Below are 13,193 nucleotides of genomic sequence, written 5' to 3' on the forward strand. Positions count from 1 at the left end.
GGATCATTAGGAGATAGGAACCATACAAATTACTTTATAGTAGGGAATTCAGGTGTAGAGAATTGTTGATTAGATGTTTAGAACTAAAAAAAAAGGACATTTCCTTTGTGGTATGGAAATAGCAATTGGAAATGTATGTATCATTTCTAGGTTTAGGAGAAGAAAGGAATAAAGGGAGATTTAGAACTCAAATGATTACAGAAAGAACTATGTAAAGCTGAAATCCTGGCCTGAGAATTGGAAGTGCTTATCAGATGGTACTGATATCTCTAAGTTCAGAGGAGAGATCTGGGAGGCTAGGACTTGGCCCTCTGAAAAGGGAAGTGATGGCTGGTTCTTGAAATCTCTGATAAATTTTCTCTAATAAAATAGATCTGGAAATGTTGAAAACACCGCAAAACTGATTCAATTGAGGCTAGCAGAAAAATCACTGTTGCTTGGCCGAAGAAGCAAGGTTGAGGTGAGGCTGACAGAAACAAGATACACACAGGGAAGCCAAACATTGCAAATGGGTAAGGGTAGGCCCCTTCTTTCTCCGTCACCATTGAGGTCTTCCTCTAACATCACTTAATCTGCATAACTTACTAGAAGTATGATTTGTAGAGTTCTCACCCTGAATTGAAGAAGCAGAATATAGAAGTTGGATTTGGACCTTAGAGACAATAACCTAAGGATTAATAATTATCTTTAGTTTTATCTTACAATATTTGCATTCCTGAATTATTCAGATACTTACTTGTGTTTTCTAGTTTGGTTTACGGTAAGATGATATCTTATTTCCTTTTCACAATTCATTTATGGTATACAAGAGGCAATATATTTCTTATTTTACTTATGTGAAACTGGAGCCACAGTGAAATTAAATCAGTTATTCAAACCCACATAGCTGAGGCAACAATCTGGTCCTCTGGATCCTATAAAAGTATATTCAATACTTTTTTGGATGAATTAATCTAATCTTACAGCTTATATGTTGATGTCAGCAGTTTGGGTCCGAGGACCCAAAAAAGGGGGTCCCACGGGACTAGCCCCAAGAGGGTCCTTGGCTTCACATACAATAGATATAAAACATGACCAGAAGGAAATGAAAGCAGAGTTTATTGAAGATATAGAGAAAGCAGATATAGAATGGAGGTCCAGAAGACTTGAGAAGGAAAGGAGCAAGAGTCTTATCTTTGTTCAGGGCCTGGGGTTTTTATTGAGGATTGTGGTCTGGGGTACATGTCCTCTTAGGCATAGTGGAACTGATTAGAACAAAGATAAAGGCCCCAGTGTTATTCTTTGTAGCTAGGGGGTCTTGGTAGCGAGATGTCTAGTGCCAGTGGTCTGAAATACACATATGATACCTTTGTCTGGTCATTCTCACCTGGTCCTTTCTAAATGTTGTCTATCTTATTTTTAATTTTTTTAAAAGACATTATTTATTCATGAGAGACACACAGAGAGAGAGAGAGAGAGAGAGAGAGAGAGAGAGAGGCAGAGACATAGGCAGCCTCTAGGCAGAGAGCCTGATGTGGGGACTTGATCCCAGGACCCTGGGATCACAACCTGAGCTGGAGGCAGACGCTCAACCACTGAGCCACCCAGATATTTGTCTATCCTAAAGAAATCTTTAACTCCTTGTCCCTTACAAGGAGGTTATATACTATTTGCACTCTGATGCTTGTGTAAAGTAGGGGTGCTGCTCCTACTTTCTACTTTTATAGAGTCCTTCAGGTTCTCTGTTTCAATATCTTCTCTTTCATAAATGTATTCTCTCAAATGTGTATTCCAACTCCAGACTTTTCCCTAATTTCAGACCATTATCCAAATGTCTGTGTTACATCTTTACTTGGTCACAGGCATCTCATTTTAAATATCCAAAAAAAGAGCTCAGAACTTTCCACCTTGCAAGCTATTCTTCCTGCAATCTTTCCCACTTTAAGTAATGGCAACTGTACTCTTATTCTCAGTTTTCAAGCCAAAGACAGTGGAGTAGTCCTTGACTCGTCTTTCTCATCTTCCAGTCAACCAGCAAATCTTGAAAAATATAATTAGATTTCAGTGTTTTCTCATGACCTCCACTTCTGTTTCTCCCAGGTAAGCCATCTCCACTTCTTGCATGGATTATTTCACTTACCTTCTATTAGGAGTCCTGGTTTCCTCTCTAGTCCCTCTTCTGTCTATTCCTAAGGAAATAAATAAGTAGCCAGTGTAATCCCACTAAATTTTAAGTCACAAAATTTTACTGTACTGCTCAAAATCTTCCAGTGTCTTTTCATTTTACTCAGAGTAAAAGCCAAATTCAGTGAGGGACCCCACCAAGTCCTATGTCATGCAGCCCACTTGGAGGTTTCATGAACAAACAACTCCAGAGAGCGTCATCTATATAGAATACGATGTGTCACATCATATGCTCACCACTTCCACCTTTTATCTCTTTGGCTTTTCCTCCTACTATTTTCCTTTTTATTTATTCTGTTTCAATCCCCTTGGCCTATTTGCTATTATTCAAACATGCCAAATGTATCTCAGAGCCATTGCCCTATTGTTCTCTATCTTGCCCTTCAGAGATAGGTTTCTCCCATGCATTCTACAGGTTTTTACTTAAAAATATCATTTCGTAATTCTTACTCTGGCCTATTGAAAACTGAAACTTGTTCCTGTAGACCTTATATCTTTTCCCTGCTTTATTTTTCTTATAGCACTTAATTCTCTACAACACACTATATATTAAATATTACTTACTTTTTCTCTGCTCCCCCCACCAACTATAATGTCTCAAAGAGTTTCTGTTTAGTTAATAAGTAGTGTGCTCCAATACCTATGGCTGAGCATTACATGTGGTTGGTGCTTCATATATATTTGAATATTTGACTATATGATATAGTAATCTCATATTATTATCACCATAACCTATGAAGATTTGACCTTACTATCAATGAAAAAGAGTTTGTCACTTTAAATTTTGAAAAAAGAATGGGAATCTGTACTGAGCAGATTTCATGTTGTAAGGCATAGAAATGCACAAGACAGAAGTTAAATTGAATTGAAAAAAATATATGTGTGTGATAGTAAATCTGTATCATATTGCCAAATTTGAATAATATTTAAAACTCCAATGGAAGATTTCTATACCTACCATCCATCACAATTTAAAGCTATCATGATTATTTAGTCAATGTGAATCCATTAAAACACCTTCAATAAGAAAGCAAAAGTATTGCCCTATTGAAATGTTTTCTGGGAGACTAATTTTTGCATCTTAAAGAAAGTGTACCTGCATATAATTTTATAATGCATTAGTAAAGAAAAGAAATTAAGAAAGAAAAGTATTGGGGGCCCAAAATATATATGCCCCTGGGAAATTGAGCATATTGACAAAACTCTGGTTTGGCATTGACTTTAATTTTTGGTCTTTAAGGATTACTAATAGAATGAAGTAAAAAGTTGCATGCTCTCCATTGACAAAGACACACATTTAAATAGAATGCCAAATGCAATGCAAACTTCAAGGTGAACTTTAGAATTATAGGATGTTACCATGAATTGATGCACCAAGCTTGTTAGTATTCCCAGCCCAGTCTCTACATAAACAATGTTACCTCTTGTCTTGTGATTCTGGAATTATTTAATTGAAACTGTGTGGGCTGTCTTGAATGGATTATAAAAAATAAAGGAAACAATGACCTACAGAATGCATTATCATTATTCTGTTGATAGAATCAAGCATATAAAACCACCCAAAACAGAAAATATATAAAAATCTTTCTTTTGGGGTCAGAAATAGGGAAAAATATAATAAGCAATTCAGTGTGCTCAGGGCATCACGGATAAGGCATCATAAAGCATCCAGCATGCTTAGGCGTGGCACTATGACAGGACCTGTGCTAGCAATTTATGTCAAGCAAAAAATTAACACTGGAAAATAAATTCCTCTGGACACTATCTTTGTAACTGCACTCGCTGTGTAACTTGTATTTCTCAAACTGTTATTCATTTGATAAGGTTAATTTAATCAGAGAGGAATCCACCAGAAATAAATGTGTAATAACTGAAAAATGAGATTATTCATGTTTGGGGGAAGGTAGGAAAATGGGTAAAATTACTGCTGAGAGGGTCAGTGCAGCCTCAGTGGTTTTGTGTGTGTGTGTGTGTTTTACAGTGTTGTTTGCAGATGTGGGTAGTGAGGAGTGTGCTAATCATGTCAGTTTTCACTGATATGGCTTAAGTATCACAATGTAAGAGCTTTACCTTGTTAAGATAGAGATGCTGTAGTATTTAGGAAAATCAGGGATTTCATCTGACCATAGAAAAGGCACAGTCTGCTTGTCTTTCTCATGTTTTTAAGAGGCTTTAGAAAAGGGTTTGGCAGGGCCAAACGAGAGGGGGGAAGAATCCTTTGCAGACACCTTTTCTTCAGTTTTGTGATGAATATTACACTTGTTGCACGTGGTTGCTTCTCAGAAATGTATTAGCATTAAGTGTTGATAATCAGTAGAAGTTCTGTATCCTAGCATCTTTTAAAAATTCATACTCAATTTAATAGCAGATAAAATTAGTCTTTCTCTTCAATTTTAATTCATCTTAATTTTTTTTTTTTTGGTAGCAGTAGCTTAAGTCCCATGATTTAAAACAAAAGTAAGAGTCTATTTTTCTATAAATTAATTTTTACATTTCACTTTCTGGATGGGGAAATACATATAGTTCTTCCTCTCTAGGTCATAGTTTCCTGTGTATGACTTCTTGTGAGGAATCAGAAACGGGAGTGGGTGAAGATTACAACTGGGACAGAGAAACCAGCTCAGAGATGGTGTTAGGGATTAAGGGGGGAGGAGGAGTTAATTGTCCAGGTAAGGTGCCAAAGGGCAGGGAGGAACGGAAAACCGAAAAGGATGAACCCATGATTCAGGCTATCTTGGGAATAGAGTTGATTCCAGAGTAGGAGTCAAGAAATAAAAGTGAGTCAAATCCAGGGGCCCATCCAGAGCCACCACACAGCAAAGGTCTGTCCAAGGAGATTGGTTAGGGATGTGTACTGTAAATCTACTTGGTCCTGCTGTTGCATGAGCAGACCTGGAGAGCCATAAACATACCCATGTCTTCTTGACATCCACTAGGCAAGTAACTGGGACTCTAGCCCCACCTTCCAAGTCCCCCATCCACACTGTTCCCTATGTGTGTGTGTGGGTGGGGGGTGTACATGGTCAGGTCCCTTTTGTGTTTTTCTGGGCCACGTGTGTGATCTGTGTGACCACTTGGAGGTTTCTTTTAGCAGAAGCTGCTTCACATGTATTCCCTCAGTGCCTGCTGCTCTGTCCAGTTCCCTCCATTCCCATCTCCAGTTATTGTGCCTCATCTCTGTCCTTCCTGAGTTAGAGAATGTTTCTACCCTGACCTGTGATAATGAGCTAATTGATAGGTCTTGCAAGGATGGCCTGGCTCTTAAATTTCAATGCCTTCTGGCTCCTATCAGACCTATATTCTGAAGTTTATATACGTGAATCGGTTTGATAAATTACTTAAAAATCCTATGTGGTTTCTGTGGAAATTTCTTGGCTAAAACTAGGATAAGTCAAATGATGCAAACAAGGCGTTAATTTCAAGAGCAAAATAATCAAGTTAAGTAATATTTCAGAAATAAAATGTTAATACAAAAAGTACCCTGAATGAGAAAATATCAACATTGTTCATGAACACTGGATCAGGAATAGTGCCAATGCCAAGCCTTATTGGAGGTAGAGGCAAAATGGAAAATCAAGACTGATCCTGTTTTTTTATTCTTCATTGAAAAATTTTATACTTAGTTATAATAATCACTTTTTGCATTAGTTTTGATTTTTAAAAAATATTGCATTAAAACATTATTTATATTGATTACTGAGGGTTATTTTGTATCCTTTTAAACTCTGCAGCCTTCATCAAAGTTCTCACATGCTTCACTGTCCTCACTCCGGTGCTGGTCTTGGGAGTTACAATGCCTTTTATTTAGCTTTATTTATTTATTTATTTAATTTTATTTAGGACAAATTGATAACTTTAGTGATTTTGAATTTCTCAGTCACAGATATGGTATTTATTGAGTGCTTTTTGTATGCCAAAAATAGGTACTTTATGTTTCTTCCATGAAGGTCTTGCATCATTTGAAAAATTATTCCTCGTACTTTATGAAATTATTTATTCTTTTAAATGTTTTTTGGGGGGTTATATTTAAAGATGGTTATTTTTACAGCTCATGCCTGTATCTGTGCATCTATTCCTTCTTTTTTTTTTCCAATAATTCATATTGATAACTTTTATGTGTCAGACATTGTTCTAAGTTCTTTGTATAACCATAAACAAAACTTAGTGAGAGAAGACCAAAAATAATCAAATAAGTCAATGAGAAGAAGAGGTCAGGCAATAGAAAGGGTAATGAAAAAACTAAAATGGGATGGATTGACATAAAATGACTAGGGGTGGGTCTAAGACCAGACCAGTAAGTTACATATCCTTTGAGACTGAATGTCAAGGACACACATATTTGAAGACCTGAGAAACATGAACTAAGTTCCAGAGGACAATTGAATAATATCAGGATGGAAACTAGACATCCGGGATCCCTGGGTGGCGCAGCGGTTTAGCGCCTGCCTTTGGCCCAGGGCGCGATCCTGGAGACCCAGGATCAAATCCCACGTCAGGCTCCCGGTGCATGGAGCCTGCTTCTCCCTCTGCCTGTGTCTCTGCCTCTCTCTCTCTCACTGTGTGCCTATCATAAATAAAAATAAAAATTAAAAAAAAAAAAAGGAAACTAGACATCCTGCCCCTTTACTTCCTTAGGTTTACTGCCTTCTCTAAAACTCAAAGATGCTTTCTTACTCTGTTTTTTTCCCTCATTTTACTTATTCATTCATTTATTCACTAAACCAAAAATACTTATTGACATTTTACTGTTCACCCTTCTCATTTTTAGCCCTGAAGCATCTTTGAAAATTAAATTGTTGATACACTAGTAATTAAGAAATTTAAAAATATCATTATTGCACCTTAAAATGAAATATTTAGGTATAAATCTTATGACATGTTCAAGATCTGTATGCTGAGAACAAGAAAATACTGATGGAAAAACTCAAAGACAGATATGTCATATTCATGAATGAAAGAGCCAATTTGATTCAGATCGTAATTCTTCTAACATGATATATGTAGTCAATACAATGACATTCAAAACCTCTGTAGTACTTTTTACATAAAATTAGCAAGCTTATTCTAGAATTTATATGGAAAAACAAAGACACTAGAATAGACAAACAATTTTGAAAAAGAAGAACAAAGTTTGAAGACTCAGAAAGATGCTTGACATTGTTATTAGTAGGGAAATACAAATTACAGCCACAATGAGATCTCACTATTCATTTATTAGAATAGCAAAGATTAAAAACAAACAAAAACAACTGACAATATTGGTGAGGATATTGCTGGTGAGAATATAAAATGATATAACTGTTTTTGAAAAACAGTTGGGGAGTTTCTTACGTAGTTTAACATACCCTTACTATACGATTCAGTAATTCCATTCCTGGGCACTCGTACAAAAACGTATTTGTGAAAGTTTATAACAGTTCTTTTCATAATTGCTCCAAACTGGAAACAACTGAAATGCTTTTTAACTGGGGACTAGTTAAACAAACTATGGTATATCCATACGATGGAATATTTCTTCAGCAATAAAAAGGAACAAACTACACAAAACAAAATAGATGAATCTCAATATCATTATACTAAGGGAACGAAGCCAGACTCAAATGGCTACATACTGTATGATTCCACTTATATAACATTCTGGAAAAGGTAAAACTATAGGGACAGAAAGCGTTATCAGTGGCTGCCTGGGGCTGAGTATGGAGGTGGGCTTATTACAAGGATGAGGGGGAGCGTATATTTTTGGGATGAATAAACTATTCTTTATCCTGATTATAGTGCCTGATATAAGACTATATGTTTGTCAAACTTGCAGGATCAGTTTTCCTATATGTAAATTATACCTTAATTTAAAACAAGAAAGAAAAATGAATTATAGAGATACTAAAACCTAGCATTTTGTATGTATGTTTGTAATTTTCCAACCAACTCAGCATAGTAAAATTTAGTAATCTGCCAAACTTCATTAAAGTTTTTTTTTGTTTGTTGTTTATTCATTCATACATACATTCATTCATTTATTGCTGTATGAAATCTAAAGGTCTGGAAGCCAGTGACTTAGCATGCTGCATCCTCCCAAAATGTAGTTTCTAGACTAACATTAGTATCACCTGGGAACTGGATAGACATGTCAATTCTCCAGTCCCACCTACAGAATCACAAACTTTGCAGCAATCTGAGCAAATCTGCCAGGTAATCCTGATGCACATTAATGTTTGAAAGCCAACATCACTATTTTTTTGTTTTGTTTTGCTTTATTTGGAATCACTATAGTATGGCCTTAGGAGTGAAACAAAGATGTTTTTGAATTCTGGATCTTTCCAATGTGTGAGGTATTTCATCTCTTAAGGTTTGATTTTTCTCACCTCTGAAATGGGGATTTTAATACCTATTTCCTAACATTGTTGTAATGCTTAAATAGAATAATGTCAGTAAAGTGCTTAACACAGAGTCTGACACATAGCAAAGCTCAATGAAGGGTAATTAGATTTAAATATCACCTGACTCACAGGGTTGAATTTTTCCTTTGTTTTTTGATGTGTGCACAATCGAATTCATCTTAAGCAGACATTTCAAACTGCTCTCTAGCTCTTGCCATTGCATTAATTTAGGTAAGGGACCCCAAAGTCCTAATTGGGTGTTTTCCTATGTATTTTATATATTTGTTCTTGCTTTTTATTAGACAAAACATTACTTGAAGAGACTCTTTTGGGTACTTTGGAAGCAGAATACATTTCCATTTTGCAGAAAGAGTGTCTCTGTTTGCATAATCATATTTTAGTCAGCGTTGCTTGGACATTTGCAAAAAATTGAATTAAAAATTAATTTAAATGAAAAATTAACTGATTAACCTAAGGCAGAATATTCAGTAGCTGATATGAATATCAAGCCTTCTCCTGATTCACAATCTATTTCCATAATCATAATATAAGCTTATTATGTGTTGTGTATATGCGAGCGTGTGTGTGTGTGTGTGTGTGTGTGTGTGTGTGTGTGTGTGTAGGGGAGGAAAGTTGATTGAAAAGGAAAAATGAGAACATGGGGAAGAATGTATAACCATCGAAGATGAACAGGTAATCTTTTAAAAAGTACTATGTCTCGATTTTAGTATATGTGCTGTCGTAGCGAGCAAAAAGGTACTATGTCTCGATTTCTAAAACGTAAGAAATTAATAATCTTGTGCCAGTTTATCCAGTCGGAACTAGTGAATTCCAGGAAAAGTGATTTTCTTTTTTTGGAGTTAGAGTTGAAAGGTGCTTGAGATTATTCTTAATTTTCTGCTTCCCACAGGTGACAAGTGCTTGCTTAATTATTCATGTGGTTCAGTAATGCAGCCACTTTTCAAGTAGGAGGGACCTGCCAGGATATGCCACCATGTCCCTTTCACTCAATATTTTGGAGATTTATTCTCTTTCCCTTAATTGGGAAAGTATGGGGAATAGCGAATTTATTTCTTTTTTGAGCATGTTCACCTGGATATCTTGATTCAGTTGAATTTGAAAATGAAAGTAGAATTTTTTGCATTGATGACTTTAGATTCCACTTTGACTTGTTCCATCTTGCATGGAAACTGCTATAAGGCTGTCTAGTAGTGGTAGTGGTGGTGGTGGTAGTAGTAGTAGTAATGGTAATTATATAGGGCTCCTACTTGACATCGTATTATCAAACAAAACGTAAGGTCTTCTCAAGAAAGAATTTATTTATGGGATGGTTGAATTGTCCTCCACAGTGGACACATACAAAGAAGCAATTTCTTTTGCAGAAAGCTTAATACTACTTGGGCATTTGTTTTTCCTTCTCTACTGGGGAAAGAACATACTAAAAGAGATGTTTCTCCATGCCTCTTAGTCAATATTTAGAGTACTGTGTCTGATAAATAAATTTCTCATTTCTATTTCACTAAGACATTACAGTGCTTTATCATCAAGATCTTTCAACTGTCTCAGGACAAGTTTGGGGAAACTTACTCTACACTCAAGAGCTTTATAAGAAGATTTTTCCACTGGTAGTGTGACAGCTGAGGAGGAGAGCTGCTCAGATCTCTCTCTCTTTTTTTTTTTTTTTAATTTTTTAATGCTCAGATCTCTTAAGATTGAAGTTGTTTCCCTGCAGCGTGCTGGGAGTTGACAGCCTTCCTCTGCAGTGCCTTTGGGATCGTCCTGGGCTTCTGTTCTGTATTCTTTTCTTGTTTTAAAGATTTTTATTTTATGGGCTTCTGTTCTGGTTGAGGGCATCCCCTTCCAAGCAGTCCACACCACTGACTGAGCATGGCAGGACTACCAGAGCCTGCCCATTTCTTTTCAACATGAGATGAGACTCTTCTAAAGGGTAGTTTTTGCTTCACAGTTTTCCATTGGGTTGGCTAAGGCTCAGGCTGAACTGTTTGATAGTCTGAGGTTCTCCGTGCCTAATCCTGCTTTGTTTAATCTTTCCAAGGTGTTGTTTCCCCGTAGACCACTTGTGCTTCTAATTTCTTACTTTAGCTTCTGCTTCTAGAAACACCAACTGCCACAGGACTGATTGCTGTAAACATATCAACCAAGATGATAGTATTTACATTCAAGAATACAGTTCTCTTTTCATATTTCACTCTTCTTCCCAATCTGCCCTTGCATGCATGGTTATTTTACACAAATAGGATCTTGGGATCAAGTGTAGAGTGAGACCTGACTGCTGGATTATCAGCCCTCATTCACAAGTTATGAGCTATGTAATTGGGATAAGACTCAGCTTCCTCATTTGCAGAAGTGTAAAGTAATAGTACCACTTCACGTGAATATTAGCAAGAAGAAGTGAATACATAAAGCATTTAGACTGCTACAAATGAGTGCTTTATTAATTTGCTTTTTGTAGTAGTAGCAGTAGCATGGCATTGAACCTGACTTTTCACACTTAGAAATGTACTGTGGGTATCTCTCCATCTTCTTCATCTACTTCTTCCTTTCTTCAGAAACCAATATTTTACTTAAGGAAAGCAGTGATTTATGTTGGCTTTTTAAAAGCAACTTTATTGAGGTATAACTGACATTTAATAAAGTATATTTACTTAAAGTAAACAATGTGGGGAGTTCTGATATATATATATACACACATATGTATATATATGCATTTATATTTGTGTGTATATATATATATATGCATGCATTGTATATACACACACACACTTGTGAAACATCACCACATTCAGGACAGTGAATTTCTCCTTGACCTCCAATGTCTTCTCATGCTTGTTTGTAATCCTTTGCTCTCAATATTCCCCCTTCATGCCCTTCCCAGGTAATGACTGATCCACTTTCAATCTTTATAGTTTATTTTGCATATTCTAGACTTCATATAAATGGAATCATAAAGTATGTATTATATTTTGCTTATATGTGATACAGTGTATGGACCAAAGTTCATATTTTTGCCCATAGATATCTATTATCCTACCGCTACTTGTTGAATAGACACTTTTTCTCAACTAAGTTGCCTTTGTTCTTGTGTTTATCTTTATGCCAATATCACGTTGTCTTGATAACTGCAGCTGTGTACTGTCTTTTTTTTTGTGTGTGTGTGTGTGTACTGTCTTAAAATCAAAATATGTTCACTCTCTAATTTTGTTCTCCCTTTACAAAGTTATTTTGTCTGAGATCACTTTAAGGATAGGTGGCAAGGGAAGAACTTACCTTACTGCATTGTTTCTTGAAGAGAGTTATTTTAATTAAAATGTCACTTTTATAACTAAAACCTAACGGGAGAAGCTCTATGGATGGCAAATAAGCATACTAGAAGATGCTGTATATCATAGGCCATCAGGGAAATGCAAATTAAAAAGAGATACTTGGGTGCTTTGGTGGCTTAGTTGGTTAAGCGTCTGCCTTGGGCTCAAGTCGTGATCCCAAGACTCTGGTGTCGAGTCTTGGGATCCCTGCCCTGCAGGAAGTATGCTTCTCCCTCTGTCCCTCCTCCCAATCATTCTCTCACTCATTTGGTCTCTCTCTCCCTCAAATAAATAAATTAAAAAAACAAATAAAAACCAAAATGAGATACTACTACATACCAGTTAGAATGGCCAAATTCCAGAACATTGCAATGTGCAGCAACAGGAGTGCACATTGTTACTGATGGGAATGAAAAATAGTACGACTACTTTGAAAGACAGTTTGGTAGTTTGTTTGTTTGTTTGTTTTTAAGATTTTATTTTTTAAATTTATTTATGATAGTCACAGAGAGAGAGAGAGAGAGAGGCAGAGACACAGGCAGAGGGAGCAGAGGGAGAAGCAGCCTCCATGCACCGGGAGCCCGACGTGGGATTCGATCCCGGGTCTTCAGGATCGAGCCCTGGGCCAAAGGCAGGCGCCAAACCGCTGCGCCACCAGGAATCCCTGTTTTTTTTTTTTTTTTTATAAGACTAAACATAGTCTTTTTTACGTTTTTAAATATATACATATAAATAACACATATAATTAATTTATTTAGTATGGTTTAACATCTATAACATCAACTTTAGTAAAATACTATGCTAACTAAACAAATTCATCATAAAATCCAGCAATTGTGTACCTTGGTTATTTATACAAAGGAGTTATAAACTTATGTTCATACAAAAACCTACACATGGATGTTAATAGAGGCATTTTTTAAAGAGAGGTGGGGGAGGATCAGAGGGAAAAGGAAAGAAGGAATCTTAAGCCTCCCCCCAGGAGCTCCAATAGTGTGGCTTTATTTATAATTGCCAAGACTTGTGGGCCGGCAAGATGTCCTTCAGTAGGTGAATGGATAAACACACTGTGGTACATCCAGACTGTGGAATACTATTCAGTGCTAAAAAGCAAATAGCTATCTGGGGTGCCTGGGTACTCAGTTAGTTAAGCCTCTGACTTGGGTTCAGCTCATGGTTGTGAGATTGAGCCTCAGGTCAGGCTCTGTGCTCAGTGGGGAGTTTGCTTGTCTCTGGTCCTCTCCCCCCTTGTGTGCTCTCTCTCTCTCTTTCTCTCTCTCTCTCTCTCCCTCTCTCCCTCTTTCTCTTAAATAAGTAAATCTTGTGGCTC

At 36.6% G+C, this 13,193-nt stretch overlaps 1 long non-coding RNA gene across 3 annotated transcripts in view; it reads left to right on the forward strand.

Moving 5' to 3' along the window:
* The window catches only part of LOC111093793, a 122,287-nt gene that overhangs the window by 89,541 nt on the left and 19,553 nt on the right, over nucleotides 1-13,193 (forward strand). Inside the window, exon 1 of one of the 3 annotated variants that reach the window (XR_005383267.1) lies at nucleotides 1,969-2,079. The exons of the other annotated variants lie outside the window; for them this stretch is intronic. This is a non-coding gene — a long non-coding RNA (uncharacterized LOC111093793). Of the gene's footprint in view, nucleotides 1-1,968; nucleotides 2,080-13,193 lie in introns of those variants that run through there. 3 annotated transcript variants of the gene reach the window in all.

Source organism: Canis lupus, chromosome 33 (assembly GCF_011100685.1).
Source record: "Canis lupus familiaris isolate Mischka breed German Shepherd chromosome 33, alternate assembly UU_Cfam_GSD_1.0, whole genome shotgun sequence".
NCBI lineage: Eukaryota > Metazoa > Chordata > Mammalia > Carnivora > Canidae > Canis > Canis lupus.